The sequence below is a fragment of the Lepus europaeus genome, chromosome 22 (assembly GCF_033115175.1).
Source record: "Lepus europaeus isolate LE1 chromosome 22, mLepTim1.pri, whole genome shotgun sequence".
Classification (NCBI taxonomy): Eukaryota; Metazoa; Chordata; class Mammalia; order Lagomorpha; family Leporidae; genus Lepus; species Lepus europaeus.
The window spans coordinates 16,359,356-16,377,018 of NC_084848.1; positions in this window are offsets into that span (position 1 = coordinate 16,359,356).

Here is a 17,663-nt window from a genome sequence, read left to right on the forward strand (position 1 = left end):
GAATATTTCAGTCTCTAATTAATATTCATATATCTTTCCTTTAAAATTAGCTAACTGAACAAAAGCTTTATGGCTAGTAACAACTGACTGAATGCACATTATGATTATTAAGTAATAGAAATTCTCAGAAAACCGATTGTATACTTAAAAGAAAAGGAATGCTGAACTTAGAGTTTCAAAGTTCATTTTTTAAAACAAAATTGTTTCACTTCAAATATAATTTCCCTCTGATAGATTATCTGCTTGTAATGTTGGAAGAATGCTTTCAAAATACTATAACCAAAATTAGGGTAGCAATGATCAAATTCTTCAAGATGAAGCTCATTGGTAATTCTGTTTCTAATTCTTGTCTGTAATTGATTTTGTGCTTAAGTCTCATAACAATAAACAGCTTTTCGCAACTCTTGAAATTTTTAGTGTTTTAAAGGAAATAACTGTGATCAGAATGTCGAATGTGACTTAATCTATTATTCTTCACAATAGAAAAGCCATGAAGAGTTGGACACAATTTCAATGTATCCTAAACTCTATTTCAACACTTCTCAAATTGAACTCCTTGTTTCCCTTCAGAAATGTGCTCTTCCTTTTATTTTTCCTGTCTCCATCAATATATCACCTCCCTCTAATCACCAAAACTAGACAGTCTTGGATTATTGTTGATACCTTCTTTCTTGTCACCAGCCAGATTTAATGGATCAATTACATGCTGAAAACCCTGCCTTTCTCACTGCCACGAGCCCAGGTTGTTGTAATCCTTTGTCTACTGAAATAATCTTCTAATTGACCCTACTCCTCTCAATTTGAGTTTCTGTATTACTACTGGATTTATCTTCCTCCAATTCTAATATTCTTACTGCTTTCAAGTAAAAGAAATAAGAATTAACTATCTTAGAAAGTATGGATGCATTCCATTTGAAATCTGGGTGCTAGCAGGCAGGTTTTCAAAAGTTTTTTGATTGGTCAACATTTAGTAATTGAGAGAATTAACTTATGATATTTACTGCTTTTCTTGAAAAAGAGAAACTAGTAACTATAAGTTGACATTTTTCCTTCCAGAATGATTTGCTACTGCCATATACTCTCCTGCTAAGTCCTATTATCCCCACCACAGCCCCTACTGCTCCCTATTATCTCCCGATTTTCTTAGCAGTATCACTCCACGGTTATCATCTGTCATATCTTCTTATATGATTTGTTTATTTGAAAGGTAGGCAGAGAGAGAGAGAGAGAGAGAGAGAGAGAGAGAGAGAGAGAGAATGAATGAATATTTTTCCATTTACTGATTTGCTACCAAAATGCCAACAACTGCTGTGTCCAGGTCAGGCTGAAGTCAGGAACCAGGAACTTCACCTAGGCCTCCCATGCCGGTATCCCAGACTCAGGCACTGCTGCTGCTGCTTCCCAGGAGCACTACGAGGGAGCTGGATTTGGAACCAGAGCAGCCAGGACTCCAACCAGGCACTCAGACATGGTATGTGATCCTCCTGAGTGGTGACTTCAGCCACTGTCCCCAACACCTGCCCATTTTATTCTTTTTTCTTTCCTTTCCCCCTTCCCTTTCCTTAACTTCCCTTCCCTCCCAACCCTTCCTTTTCTTTTTTCCTCCTCTCCTTTTTTTTCTTTTTCTCTCTCCTTTCTTTTCTTTCTCTCTCTCTCTTTCAACTAGTGGATTTCTACTTCTTTCACATTCAAATTTGCTACATTTGGGAGATGTTTTCGATTTTCCCACCAACATTAATGCTACCTTTGTTTAATATAAATACTGAGACTGTTATGGTAATTCCTCTTCTATGGATTTTACTATATCATACACTGGATTTTCAGCTACTCCAGGGACAGCAGATCTTAAATATGACATATTATCTTCTGAATATCTAGCTAAGTACTATACAAACATTGTTTTTTGAAAAAGTCTGTCATTTGAGCAATTCATGTGTTTGTCTTTGATAAACCAAGTAATTGTTAGCTGGGTTAATCTGTAAGAGCATCATATGCAGTTCACTTAATGGAAAAGGGAAAAAAACAGATGTGACAATAAATACTTTCTCTGAGGCCAATTAATGTGGCACAGCAAGGTCCAGAATGCCAACATTTTACTCCAAATTTGTACCTTATTTTCTCCCTGACATATCCATGAAAGGTAGCTATAATCAGGTGACCATGGGTCACAACAGGCGGGAATCCTAGTAGGTAATTATCCAATAATACTATGCTGTAATCCTGCAGCCACAAGGGTGAAGATGGTAACAGTAGTAGTATTATTGGGAGATTACAATTTATAAAATCACAGAGTGGATAGTGCTTCTTTTATACATGGGATTCAGTCACCTTTCTTATATTATCTCATTAATCCCCTTTCCCTCTTATCACTACATCATTAGAAGAAGCAATATCTGGCTAACAAGTAATTTGATTAACAAATGAATAACTAAGTACAATATAAAATGCCTAAGATCACACAGCTAATAAGTCGTGGAACAGGGATTAGAAACTTCTGAGTTTCCTTTCCAGGATTCTTTCATTTTATCACATCACATGAGCAGATGGCTCCTTATTGCTAATTCATACAGGTTTGTTCCTAATCTAGTTAGCAACTTATATTTAAATTAAACATCTCCTGAAGTTTTGAATCCTCATGTTCTTCCTTTATACCTGGAGGTAGTTTTCTTTTAATCTCTACTCATCTTCTAAACACAGCTGAAAGGTCCCATCCTCTCCTGCCTGCCTCATTTGGGGTGGGTGTCCCCGCCTTTGGTCCCATAATCTCATATATGTACTCTTCCCATATACCTTGTTATATTCTGCTTTTGTCTCCAACCATCAAACAAGAGCTCTTTAGGAGTAAGGAATTTGTTCTACTCCATTTTGTGGCTCCAGTGTCTAGCAAGTTATCAGTAAATTATAAAAACTCTGGATATTTGATCAATAAATATGTGAACCAACGACGTGTAAGTCCCCAAAAGTAGAATTTGGAACTATAGAGACAGATCATAAGATGGAGTCAACAATTCCCTAGGCTCTTGTAACAACTTATTGCCAAGGATCCATTGTTGTCTTCCACATTTAACTTCTAGTCTTTACTACACTCCCTACTGGACCAAATAGACAGAAACGATTAAATCTCAGTAGAAGTTTTTTTACCTATGCTCCAGGCTATTTTTCCACATTCTGTTGCAGATTTAGTTCACCACTACACCCAATTTCCTTCTTTTCTAACTGTGGGAACTGTTACAAGACCCAAATACTCTCAATTTAAGTAGAGGTTTGTATCTCCTCCCTAAACCGAGAACCAGCATATGACAATAAGTGCTAGTTTAATCATGAAATAGATGTAATGTTGAGACCCCATCAATACTGTCAAGTACTCTTGTGCACAATGGCTAAGAAGTGCATTTGTGTGGGAAGCTGGAATTCAGAAGCCTAGAAGGTACAAATTTAGAAAAACTGTGAGTACTGAAACATTTAAAAGATATTGGAACATGAAGATTGGAAAATAAAGCCTATTTCTTTGCAGAAGGGTAGGGTGGATGCTTTTTATTTCCAGCCTCAGAAGATTTCATAAGAAAGTAAACCCAAGACTAGGTGAGAATTGTGTGGCTTCCTTCTGTCAAAACATATTGCTACTTATAGGCTTAGGGATGCTGCCAATAAAGTATTTCTTCAACCCCCGAGGTTCTACAAGAATAGACTCTTGGATAAGATTATTGTTAACAGCACAAGTGTTGATATAGCCACAAGTTAATAGCTACTGGCCAACAGCAGTCTTTTCTGTTCTGTGTGAATAGTTCTTCCCTTAGTAGTCTGCCAAACTAAGCACATTTGGTGTGTTTTCAAAGTGGCACACAGGAGGTCAATTCATTAATCATTCTCAAAAAGAGAGAAACAGAGACTTCTGTCTAGGAAGCCACTGGAAATGTACTGCTTTCAGTATTCAGTTTTAAGCTAGTAGGTGATACGTCTCCCCTTAAATTTTTCTTGCTTCCTTTTCTTGCTTGCTTAAAGGCCTATGAGTTTCTCATCTCTTCATGTTAGAATTCATAGGACTCTCCAGTTTAAGCAGACAAGGGAAGGGGAGTTGGGCACCAAATAATTTTTCAGAAAATCATATTTATGACATTCACATAGAGTACATAAAATAATCAAAATTTATCTTTCCAAACTAAGAAAGCTGCTTTTCAGAGTGCACTGGCATGCCCAGTGTTTGGCAACCTCATAGCTATCTCAGGTATGTGGGCCACTGATGGAGATAATTTAGCACTCCCCACCCAAGTCATGGACTTGCTAGGATTGGATTGTGTGACAGACAGATTTGGGTGAGAGGTCTAACTCCAATTCTTGCCAATCATGAGACTTTGGGAAGTCCATATAACTTCCCACAACCTGCTTTTCTTCTAAAATGAATATCATCACGGAACTTACTTCCCAGGGTAGTTGTGTAATTAAACTTGACAATATATGTAAAATATATTAGCAGAGGGAGACGATGTGTTCCTAATTTCCTCTCTTCCCTCCCTTTTCCTTCCTCCTTTATTCCTTTTCTTCCTCTTCCTCCCCTTTTTCTCTGTTCTCATTCCCCACACCTGAAGCATATACATCCATGGCTCTATTATTCTATTAGTTAATTGTTCATGTTTTAATTTATTGGGGTATTTAAACAAAGCAAAGTCAGGGGACATTTGCTTCTTGTCTGAACTCTATTTACATTAAAAATAAATTAATTTTCAAACTATGATTTTCCTAAGGCTTCTATGGTAAGGACTCCAGATTTTGACTGATGCTGATGAAGCTAATTCTTTTATTCTGTTGGAGGAATCAGAGAACTGAATACCTAGAGTAATATCAGATAAAATACAAGAGGCCTTCCCCTCTTCTCTTTATATCTCTGTAAAATTCCCTGTTTGTTTTGAAGGTTACGTAAGTTTTAAGCAGTCTTATAACACAGATTCTATCATGCTTCCCCACCTTAGATTCAAGACTCCCAGAGTCGATCAGGCAACAAAATTCTAACATGGTTTTCCTCAATGTATATAAAAAATACATTTAATTGATTTTGAGCCTCTATAATACACAGTTTTGTGTTCTCTCAGGAGCATCCCCTGTCTAATCCCACCTTTGTTGTCTGTGTCCAGCTTTCCTATTGTCCTCAGTTTTTCTTTATCTCTTAAGTCCACTGAACATTTGTATAATAATCCTTTGCACAATGATAAATTCAAACAAACAAATAAGCAAACCCACTTGGAAGACAGTTTGCTTTCATTTAATTTTATGCTATTTCTAGTGCTCCTTCCTGCAAATATTTTTGCTTTCCAAAATTTGTCTTGACTTCCTTCACCTTTTTTAAAAATTAATTAATTAATTAATTTGAAAGGCAGAGAGAGAAAAGGGGAGAGAGAGAGAGAGAGATTGATTAGTTGATCTTCAACCTGCTGGCTGTCTCCCAAGATGGCTGCATCAATGAGGAGGGCCGAGTCAGGCCACAAGCTTCTTCTGGGTCTCCCACATGAGTGGCAGGGGCCTAGGAATTGGACCATTTTCTGCTGCTTTCCCAGGTGCATCAGCAGAGAATTGGATCAGAAGTGGAGCAGCAGGCACTTGAACTGCCACCCATTTGGGATGTTGGTTTCAGCAGGCCAGAGCTAAACCTGCTGCACCACAGCACCAGCCCCAACTTTCTTCACTTTATATAATCAATGCATGATCATATTTCTCAAAGTGGAATTAAACATTCTCTTAATAGTTTTTTCAAAAAGTACCTGATTTCTTTCTATTTAAGTGACTTCTAGTTGCTAGAGAAATAACATAAGTCTAACCTGGCTTAGGCGCTAAAGATGCCACTGTTGCCCATTTCTCTTCAGTCATCACACTTATCAAGTAAGGAGTAAGGCTTGATATTCCAAGTGGAAACTGGATATAATATAAACACATCCTGGGATTTCATTTAACCTATCTGTTAACATGCCTGTATTCCACATCAGAGCACTTAGGTTCCATATTCAGCTTTGACTCCTAACTCCAGCTTTCTGCTAATACAAACCCTGGCAGGCAGCAGATAATGGCTTAAATAGTTGAGTCTCTGCCACTTATGTGGGAGATATGGATGAGTTTTCAGCTCCTGCATTTAGTCTGGTCCAGTCTTGGCTTTTGTGGGCTTTTGGGAGTGAACCAATGGATGGGAGTCTCTCTCTCCTCAAATAAAAAATAAATAAACAAATTTAAAAACCCTAACTACATTTTCACAGAGACCTGTATAGCCCAGGTGTAACCCCAATGTCCTTTCTCATTTTTCAACAGCTTTTAGTTTTCTCCAATTTTCTTTTCTATATTGGCCATTAGTTGTTTTTCATACATAATTACTTTCCTTTGCTCACTATTCCTTTCTCATGATCATGTCTTTCCAATACTTTATCACTTTCTTTTCCTTTATGGGTGTTTATAGCTTGTATGTCTCCTGAAGGTACACTAAAGAAAAGTAACTGCATTGTTTAAGAGTCATAGAAATAAGCACCAACAGAATACCAGTCAATGGAAAGTATACTCTAAGAACAAACATTACCACAAACACACTTGGAAGCAGACTTATAGTTCTATTTCCATCTCCCTGCCTAGGTCCTAACATAGTACCAGCTACAGAGTAGGAGCTGTGAAACAGATTAATGGATGGGTGAATTGATTCCCACATATATTCCAAAATCAGAGCCCAACAAAGGCACAGTGAGATGTTTGCCATGCATGTGGTGATTTCCTAGTGGGGCCAGGTTGATTTGATCTGGGCAAGTCAAAGAGATATTTTATGCTTGTGAATTGAATTATGCACTTCTATACATTAAGTAATATTTTAATGAATTGGTAAAATATTGTGTCCATAAAAAGCTTTAGAATTTGTGATTCTGCTCCCAAGATGGGAGCTGCAGAGGTAAACAGCATGTTCAGTATTAAGAACTTTACCACCTGGAGTTTTTTTTTTTTTTCTTGGTATCCCTTGATGCTGCGATGGATACCCTCGATTTTTTGCCTCTTACACTCACTTTTGTAGAACTTTAAATAAGATCTTCAAACATTCTGGACCTTAGTTTTATCATCCATAAAATAATAAACATTAGAGATTACCCATATTAGATGACTTCTTTGAAATGTCCTTTATATATTAATGTTTGGGTTCATGAGTATGAGTTAGTATGTGCAAATCATTTAGAACAATTAATGGCAAATAGTAAGCAAAATATACTAGCTCTTGTTATTTGTAGTAGAAGTATTCACAGTACTGAGTAGGCTCCATGTGAAATGCTGCCGACATAAGGAGAGGCATGTTTGGAAAGAGCTGTTGCTTAATAATTAGGAATAACACCAATTCATAATAATGCAGCCACATCATTTCATTATGTAGTTTATAGCAGCTATAAGAATCGTAATACAATAAATGTCCTTTTTGGTTTTTTTCTTTCATTCCCCTCAATTTTCCCTACCACGTTCTTCCTAAGAATAGAAAATAGCTCCTAAACTCTCACTATATTTTAGGAATTGCAGAGACTATATTTTTCACACAAAGTCATATGTTTTCTAGTGCCTTTTCATGCTTCCTTAATAATTGTCTCAGAATCCACTACCAGATTTAAGGACATTCTTGAAGTGGGTGCAGTAGGGGATGAAGTTAGGATAAGTCTGGGAGTGTTGCTGCTTGTGTGTGGTCCTTCCTCTCTGGGAAGGGGGCCCACCCTTCTGCTCCAGGAGACTTGCCAAGGGCATTTTACCAAAGGGAAATAATCTCCAGGGTGGCATTTTCCTCCTCAAAATGTGAGGGAAAGCATGCCTAGAGAGGAGTTTCAGAAATGATACAAGAGGTGGGATGCAGTGAGGGAAAGGGGTAAATCTTAACTTCTTACCTGGAGGCTCACTTCTGGTTTTTAGCCAGTATGGTGTGGTAGTGCTAAGGAGTAATGGCATTCATTTAGTCATTCATCCAACATTTACTGAGGATCCAAGCAACATAGGGAAGTGAAAAGGGCAGGGAGGGGAGAAAGAATGCTATACAGTACATTTCCTTAATGAAAAGGAGAGCTGTGTAATTGCTACATTGTTACAGATTATACTATGAGGGAAACACAGAAGAGGAAGTCATAGCAGATCCTAGTCAAGGCTAAGCTGAGAGACTCCCATGCAAAACCTGGAGTGCTTTCAGGCTAGGGGAACAACTAATTTGAAGATGGGGAAGACTAAAGCAGCACAGTTCTTGGGTAGCAAAAATGGGACCATGCACAGGTGTGGGTCTAGAGAGAAGGCTGAACAGGTAAGCAAAGACCAATTGCAAAGTTCACCTGCTATGCTAGAGCATTTTAAAGTTTTAAATATTATGTAATGTCAAACAATTAAATACTTCTGAATGAGAAAATGAGTTAATGTTTCCATATTAGAAAATAAGTCTAGCCAGCGCCGTGGCTCAACAGGCTAATCCTCTGCCTTGCGGCGCTGGCACACCGGGTTCTAGTCCCGGTCAGGGCACCGATCCTGTCCCAGTTGCCCTTCTTCCAGGCCAGCTCTCTGCTGTGGCCAGGGAGTGCAGTGGAGGATGGCCCAAGTCCTTGGGCCCTGCACCCCATGGGAGACCAGGAGAAGCACCTGGCTCCTGCCATCGGAACAGCGCGGTGCGCCGGCCGCAGCGCGCTACTGCGGCGGCCATTGGAGGGTGAACCAACGGCAAAAGGAAGACCTTTCTCTCTGTCTTTCTCTCTCACTGTCCACTCTGCCTGTCAAAAAAAAGAAAAAAAAGAAGTCTAGTAGTAATACTTTTAAGATTGGGTTAATTATATGAATGTGTGTGTTGGGGAGGTTGGATAGTCTTGAGAGAGGCTGGCCAGATAAGAGGCTTTTGTAGTAATTCTACCAAGAAATTAAACAGCCATAAAAAGTGATAGGAAACAGAATACAAAAGATAAGACAGTCTAAGGTGTGAAAAGATGGTCAGAATAATCACCTGGATTCTGACTTGGGCTGTCGGTCTGTGATGCTCATCAGATGAGATGAGGAAGAATAGGTTGGGCTGGGAGATGATGGCTTCATTTTGTCCCTGTTCAGTTTGATTAGACATTAGAACACATAAAAAATTGAGAGTGGAACTCCTAAGAAATATGTTTTTCTAGATACTGGCTTATCAGGGTGTATGTGCAAGCGTCAGTCTATGTGTTGAAAATCTAATTTCAAAAATAGCGAGCTATAAACAGAGTCATAATGTTGGCAGTGTAGTACACCGAGTTTAAAAAAAAGACCCCAGAGCTAGTGTTTCAATTCAATTTTTATCCTCATAACTTATCAGCTGTTTAACCTTGGGCAAATTATTTAACCTCTCTGAGCCTCATGTTCACTTTTGCAAAATGTAGACAGTAACAATATTTACCTTACATTTTTATGAATACTGAATAAATTAATGCTTAGAATACTTTGAACAATGGATAACATGAAGTTAAATATTATAGTGAATTATAAAATTTTATAATGAATGAGAGGTACTAGGAAATTTCTGCATTAGGAGAAAATAAGGACCTTAAAAATTAACTTTAGGAGTTCCAGCATTTGATTTTAGAAGAATGAACAGACAAAAAGTTTTCGCAACATATAGGCAAAGGAAGGATAGCAAGACAAATAAGATTATGTTAGGGAAGCCAATAGAGAAAATATTTTCCAAGTGTTGAACAAAAGCAAATGCTGACACACAGATTCAACTAAGATTAAAATTTAGGAGTATCTTTGGATTGCTCTGCAGGGATATTTTCACTGGAAATAGCATATTTTCAGCAAGATGATCATGATCAATAAAATAGGATGTAAGTAAATAAAGGATAAAGATGTGGAAATACTTGCTATATGGCACTCTTTTAAGAAGCTTGGTAATATGGGAGAGTGGGGGTTACAAGACTAGCTGGAGGGACATGGAATGTTAAGGGTGTGTTTATATTATTAGTATTAATATTGGTATTTATTGATTTTAATATGGGAGAGAAATAACTATGCTTTTAATGCAAGAGGAAAGGAAGTTTAGAAATACATGAAAGAGAAGAAACATATCAAGCAGAGATCTTGATAAGAAGTGATAATTTTGTTTTTCAATGTCAATCTTGGAACAACTGATATCCCTATACTATCCAGCTCCAATCCCAATTCCTAGCAAGGGCCTAAAAACCCTGATAGTAACTATTTTGAGATCTATGTTCTTTTACTCTCTGATGCCAATTGAGGCCAATCCACACACTGCCTCTCCCTGTAACCCTACTGGTCACATCTGTGCTTCCCAACAGAGTAGCCCTGAGCCACATGTGGTTACTTAATTAAGCAATCACTTTCTTGGTCTATTAGCCACATTTCAAGAATATATGTGACTAATGATTCCTGAATTAGGGAGTGTAGGCATAGAACACTTTTCCTTAACACAGAAAGTTCCATTGGGTAGTGTTGCTGAAGATGCAAAATAAACCCTGGTTCTCTCTTTGGGGTTTGCCACATATGAGGAGCTCCTTATGCTTCTCATATCATCAGCCTGTTGCCCTTGAACTCTAAGCATGATCCTTGCTACCTGGCCTCCCACTGTGCTCTTGGTCTTTCATTAGTTCTCACTATAGGAACCCCTTGCCTTTTAATGTTTCACAGCATCTTAGGTTACCACTCTTTCTTTTGAAATCCTCCTTTCCAAGGGTATCTCCTTTCAAATACTTGGTAAACAGCCTTTCTTGCCCACTGCTTTTGGCAGTACTGTGACAAACTGTCCATTTTGTTGAGCCTGTAGTCTGAACTTTACGTTCTCTGTAGTCTCTGAGTTTGTGTTCTCTTCGTAGGTAGGTAGGTAGGTAAAGGTAGAGAGAGAGAGAGAAAGAGAGAGAGAGGGAGGTAGAGAAAGAGAGAGGGAGGGAGGGAGAGGGGGAGGGGGAGGGGGAGGGAGAGAGAGAGAGAGAGTCTATTTTCTGTTAACTCCCTAAATTCCTATAGCAGCTGGGGTTGTACTAGATCAAAGCTGAGAGCCAGCAATTCCCCCTTCGTGTCACATATGGGTGGAAAAGATCTAAATATTTTAGCCATCACCTGCTGCCTCTCAGGATGTGAGTTAGCAGGAAGCTAGAACCAGGAACACAGTCAGAACTTGAACCCAGCCATTCTCATGTGGAATGCAGATACTGAAGCAGACTCTTATCCATTGTGCTAAACGCCTGCCTCTCCCTTCATATTTAGAATTTACCTTCAAGTTTCTTTGATTTTAGATCAAAGCTAACATGGCAAAGAAGCTCAGCATGTAGACTTTGGATTCATATAGACTGGCTTTAACAGAATTTAACTGTATGATATGAATGCAATTCTTAACCTAAAAGGAGCTCATTTCCCTTGTTGGTAAAATAGAGATGACAACAGTTCCTATTACTATGGGTTTTATGGTGACTGCATGTCGTAAATTTGTCTATTTCTCAATGTGAGACTCACCAAACTGCATACTGCCTACCTACCTGCCTTTCCTCTTTCCATTCTTCTTCCTTCCTGTCTCTTCTCCCTCTTTCAATCACTCTGTGTTTTACTTTATTCTCTTCTCTTCATTGATTCTGATCCAAGGATTATGTCAGAGGTTATATTTTACTGCAAGTAAAATACCCTTGAGTAAAGTGTAGCTTAAATAAATAGTGGCTTGCTATTTGCTCTACATAATGAAGGCTTTAGGGCTGGGGCCGGCATTGTCCATTGGCTGGAAGACTCAGAGCCAATTATTGCCTCTGACTTCCTAGTTTTTCCTTAATGCTAGCACAGTTGTTGCTACAAGCTTAGGCATTAAGACTGTAATCCTCAGGCCAGTGCTGCGGCGTAGCAGGTTAAGCCACTGCCTAGCAGTCCCGGTATCCCATATGGGTGCCAGTTCGAGTCCCAGCTGCTCCACTTCCGATCCAGCTCTCTGCTATGGCCTGGGAAAGCAGTAGATAATGGCCCAAGTCCTTGGGCCCGTGCACCCATGTGGGAGACCCAGAAGAAGCTCCTGGCTCCTGGCTTCAGATCAGCACAGCTCTGGCCATTGTGGCCAATTGGGGAGTGAACCAGCAGATGGAAGACCTCTCTCTCTCTCTCTGCCTCTGCTTCTCTCTGTGTGTGTGTAACTCTTTCAAATAAATAAATAAATCCTTAAAAAAAAGAAAGACTGCAATCCTCATGGGAAGTAGGAGCAAGAGCTGATGCTGAGTAGAAAAAACGTTCGGTAGGAAATCCTCAAGAACTTTGGAAGACTGGCTCTAGGTTACCCAACCTTCATTGAAATAGTCAGCGGAAATCATGGCAAAAGTTATGTGGAGAAAGGTAATCTATAGCCTTCTCCACAGGGCAAAATAGAAGCTCCTGTGGGTTCACTTCCTTGACCGCCAAGGGCTTCCTTTTGTCTTTAATGGTTTTGCTTATCATTAATCCAGACATGTCTTAATGGCCCTACTAGAAATCAGATGGAATTCATTCCTACTTCCGGGTGCCTGGAGTCCCACTCTACTCCCTTGCAATTGAAACTTGTGTTTTCTGGGGCTGGTGCTGTGGCGTAGTAGGCTAAGCCTCTGTCTCTGGCGCTGGCATCCCATATGTGCACCCGTTCAAATCCTGGCTGTTTTTCTTCCAACCCAGCTCTCTGCTATGGCCTAGAAAAGCAGTACAAGATGGCTCAAGCACTTGGCCCCTGAACCTGTGTGGGAGACCTGGAAGAAGCTTCTGGCTCCTGGCTTCGGATTGGCGCAGCTCCGGCCATTGTGGCCATCTGGGGAGTGAACCAGTGGATGGATGACCTTTCTCTGTCTCTCCCTCTCTCTGTCTGTAACTCTGCCTCTCAAATAAATAAATAAAATCTTTAAAAAAAATATTTTGTGTTTTCTACATTCATTCTGTAGACTCAATGACATAACTTTGATAACCTGATTTAAGGTGTGTTTGTCTCTGAATATAGTCTTTACTAAAGCTTCTGGAATCAATAGCTATTCATGTATTTTTCAAAATATACAATCAATATAGTCATGTAGTTATTTCAACAATTCTGCCTTTGCATATATTCAAGTCAGAATATTCTTTTTTATCACAAGGAATATAAAATATTTTTTGCAGAGGATCAATAGATAGCCATTCTAATAATTTTATTTCTCAAAGGACTTTACATTTTTCATATTTGTGGTATCCATTTTCAAGCTAAGTAAACATATGTATGGATATTTCTAATATTTATTTGAACACATATATATACAATTGTTGGTATATTTGTATATAATATCCTGAATATTGTGAATACCCCTGCTTGATTTTAACTTCTGTGCATTCTGTGGTTTTACTTATTTTCCTAGTTACATAGTTTCCTATCTAAAAAGAAGAAATTAAGAAAAAAAGTAGGGTTTGTTTTGTGTTAAATATCTCTAACAGGGATTCTGTGATTAATGTCAAAATCTAGAGTTGCATAAATAGTCCACTTTAATGTGAACATAACTACTGTACATATTTAAGATGCCTGAAAAAGGTACCTGAGAACAATGTCAGACTCATTATAATCCAAATTTAAGCGGTACCAATACTAGAGATATGAATATCTGTTTGGAAGACTTTTCCAGTAAGGACTATCCTTTTCATGAGGAAAAATCCGAAGAAAGCATGAAGTACTTACCAACACATTATGCTATAGGCTTTACATACCTCCATAAGGCACATAGTTACATTAGTTTAACTCCCACTCCCAATAAACTGTCAATAAAAGCTGCCCCCATTTCATGCACAGCAGATATTCCTGAAAGTCCTATGTTGAAAGGAGGACATCTCAGCTGGATTCATGCTGGAAACTGTGTTTTTCAATATAGTTTTAAAACAAAATCTGTATTGCATAGGCCCCTACCAGGCAATCTCTGTTGGGGGCAAGAGGAGGCAAAACAAATCAAAATAAACCCAAACAACTTAAGAAAAAAAAAAAAAGGATTCACAAAGCAGTAAGGAAGCGGAATGAGTATCAGAACCATAAATCACATGTGTGCGTATTCAAGAGGTTCTTAGAAGTTGTGTTATGAAAAAAACTGCATGGATTTTAAAATATTTCTTGTAGCAAAATAAACTTCTTTTAATACCATTTTCCCATGAACCTCTGGAGGTATCATCATACACGAGGGTTTGCATTAATCCCTTGAAAGTTTTCAAAGGATAAAATTTCTGTTGGGGCCCACATTGTGTTGCAGCAGGTTAAGCCACTGCCTGTGATGCTGGCATCCTATATGAGTACAGCTTGAAGCCTAGGCTATTCCACTTCCAATCCACTTCTAATGTGCCTGGAAAAACAGCAGAAGATGGTCCAATTGCTTGGGTGTCTGCTACCCACATGGGAGACCTGGTTCTAGGTTCCTGGTTGTGGCTTGGCAGAGCCCTAGCCATTGTGGCATTCTGGGGAGTAAACCAACAGATAGAAGATCTCTCTCTCCCTCTCTCTCCCTGTCCCTCCCTCTCTCCCCCTGTCCCTCCCTCTCTCTCCCTGTCCCTCCCTCTCTCCCCCTGTCCCTCCCTCTATCCTCCTCTCTCTCCCTCCCTCTCCCTCTCAAACTCTGCCTTTCAAATAAATAATTCAAAAAAAAAAAAAAAACGTTTCTATAGAGCAAATTATAAGCCTGCATTGAACAAGAAAGTAGAACCCCCTCCAATAGCATATTGATTCCCTGAGGGAAACCACATAATCAGCAATATAGAGAAGGTCTATGGAGAATGGGAGACTTTAGTAGCAAAGACATGTGATTTGGGATTATGACACTCTCAATTATGTGACCATGGAGTCACTTAGGTTGGTTAAGCCTCACATTCACAACAACAAGAAAATCTTGATTTGGTAATTCATTATTTGAATATTATTTAATATTTTCATCCTTGTAAAAATATTTGAAAATATTAAATAATGGAAATAATAAATACAATATTATGATATTGACCAAAGAATTTCAAATACCGATAATTTCCCATTCTTCCCTTCCATTCACTGCTGTTTGATAACCCAGAGATTGAGGGGACTCAAAATAGAACAAGGTGGGAACCCAACCCACTGACTTTTAATCATGAGGTTGTGTCAGGAACACTCCTTTGTAACAGCAAAAAATATACTTAGCATATACTAAATTTTTAAAGATTATTGTATAACATGGTGCTATTGTTAATAAAAATGTATCATATTCTTGAAAATTGCTAAGCCTAGATTTTAAATGTTCTCACTTCAAAAAAGTATGTGAAGTAACATACGTGTTAATTAGCTCAGTGTAACCATTCCACAAAGCAAACATATTTCAAAATAACATGTTATACACAATAAATATAATTTTTATTTATCTATTAAAAATTAAAGGAAGTTATCACTTCTTATGTCAAGGCTCTATCACATATAAGTGGATTCTCTTCCAAAATATGCTTGCTCTCATGAGTCACATAGTTATTTCAAAAACAGCCAAGTTCTCCTAATAATCTGCCTGATTTATTTTAATGTAATAACTAGGCCTGCTGGGTATTATCTGCTGTTTGCTTTTCTATAGTCTCATCTGCCCATCAGCCATATGTGGTTCAGTATATTTAAAATTAAATTAATTGGAATAAAAAACTCAGTTCCTCAGTTATGCTATTAACATTTCATATGTTCAAAGCCATCCACCAGTGAATTGTGGTTGCCATTTTGATTACTGATACAAAACATGCTCTATATTACAGAACACTGGACAGCACTGATTTAGTGTCTCTCCACATGATCCGCTATGACATTCTCTTAAAAAATCAAAGAAATATGCATAAAAAGCCAATCATGGTAGTATAAAGTTCAGATCTTTATATATAATATAAAGTTATCTCAGATTTCTGTGTCCTGCAAGTGATATCATATATTTCTTCCTTACAAAGTAAAGAAACTCAGGCCCACAAACAGGAGATGACAAGATCAAGTTTACACATAGAAAGGATGTCAGACAAGGGGTTTGAAATAACTCACTTTTTTCCTTTTGCAACGCCTCTTTTTGTAATTTCACACTCTTTCTTCTCGTGCATTATACACTTGTAAAAGAAAAAAATGGAACAAGCTGAAATATTATTGATTGTGGTAATAATTTCTTGCAAAATTTAAAGCCCATTAGAACATATCTATAAAACACATTCACAATAAACAAAAATACCACCTTGATATCACAGACAATTCCTGAAAAAACTGTTAAAATCATTGAGCAGCTATGTTCTAAATATTCATTTTCTAAAATTCATTTTCCTGTGCTTGCTTCTGCAGCACACATACTAAAACCCGTTTTCCTAATCAGAGGCTTCTACAAGCAATCCCGTGAAGAATCAGGAAAAATGTTCACTTAGCTTGAATACTGAAGAAAGGTTGATTGTGCATATATGTGTGTATGTATATGTGTGAGGCAGAATACTTACTTTTTACTATTTTTCATACACAGGTGTTTATTTTTATAGTGCCTAAATTTCCATTTCAAGTGATTTGTTTCAAGAAATTAATTCATATGATAAAAGAGGAGGAGAGGGTACAGAGGTAAAAGTAGAATTATCAGTTTATTAAGGACAGATTCATTAAATTGAAAATGCAAGCAATCCCTTACTTGTATCTCTATGCCTTCTCCTCTCTGCTCGGCTTTTTAAAATATGAGGTACTATCTGTATTTAACAGAAGAGATCTGTTGTCACGAATAGGAATGTGGATATAGTATTCTCATTACCAAAAAAACAATGGAAATTTATTTATTGAATGTTTCTTACATTATAGAAATCATGTAGAATGGTAAGGAAATGAGGATAAATTCAACAGCACCTGTGAACTATAGGGCATTTCTATCATGTAAGATAAATGACAAATTTAAACAACCCCAAATCAAATGACAACAAAGTAAAAATCCGTGAAATAAGACTTTCAGGGAAAAGTATCTGAGATTATAATAGGAACTGGATCACCACGTTGTCTATACAAGAAGGATGTTATTTGACTGAGAGGGTCACTGGCAATAAGAGGAATAGTTGTATCCTGAGTTTAGGTAAGTGGGGGAATATCCACATACAATGGCAAAGCTTCTTGTCTGTACCATGTGTTTCTTACATATACAACCTAATGATGAATTTCCTTTTAGTACATGAACGATGTAACTCCTACCTCATCTTTTATGAAACATATAATGAAGTAGAAACATATGTCAGCAAGTACCTGAACACTTCAGGTAGGCCTGTCATTATTCTCAGTATAAAAATGCTAACACGGCATTATAAAAATATGAAGAACTTTGAATTTTAATAAAATTATTTTATGTTGAATATTAACAGGATGAAAAAATTGTCTCTGACTTAACTGATTCAAGCAACAAATGCAACATATGAATGGCAGGAATGTGTCCATCAAGATTCTTACTTTTAGATGAACTGTAAGCTGAGTATCTCAGTGCTGTTTTCCAGATGAACACTGAGAGAGCTCACTCCATTAAAACTATTTTAATATTGCTCAACTGATCAAATTCAGAGAGATGTGATGCTTTCAAACCATGTGTAAGCCATACATTGGCATGGAGGCAATACAGACCTTCTTTTAGCAGCTGATAACCTGGCCTTGTGTCCTCGGCATAACTCATACTCGGAGGAGAAGGCAGGAGCAAAAATGACTGCCAAACACTTATTTCTGTTTT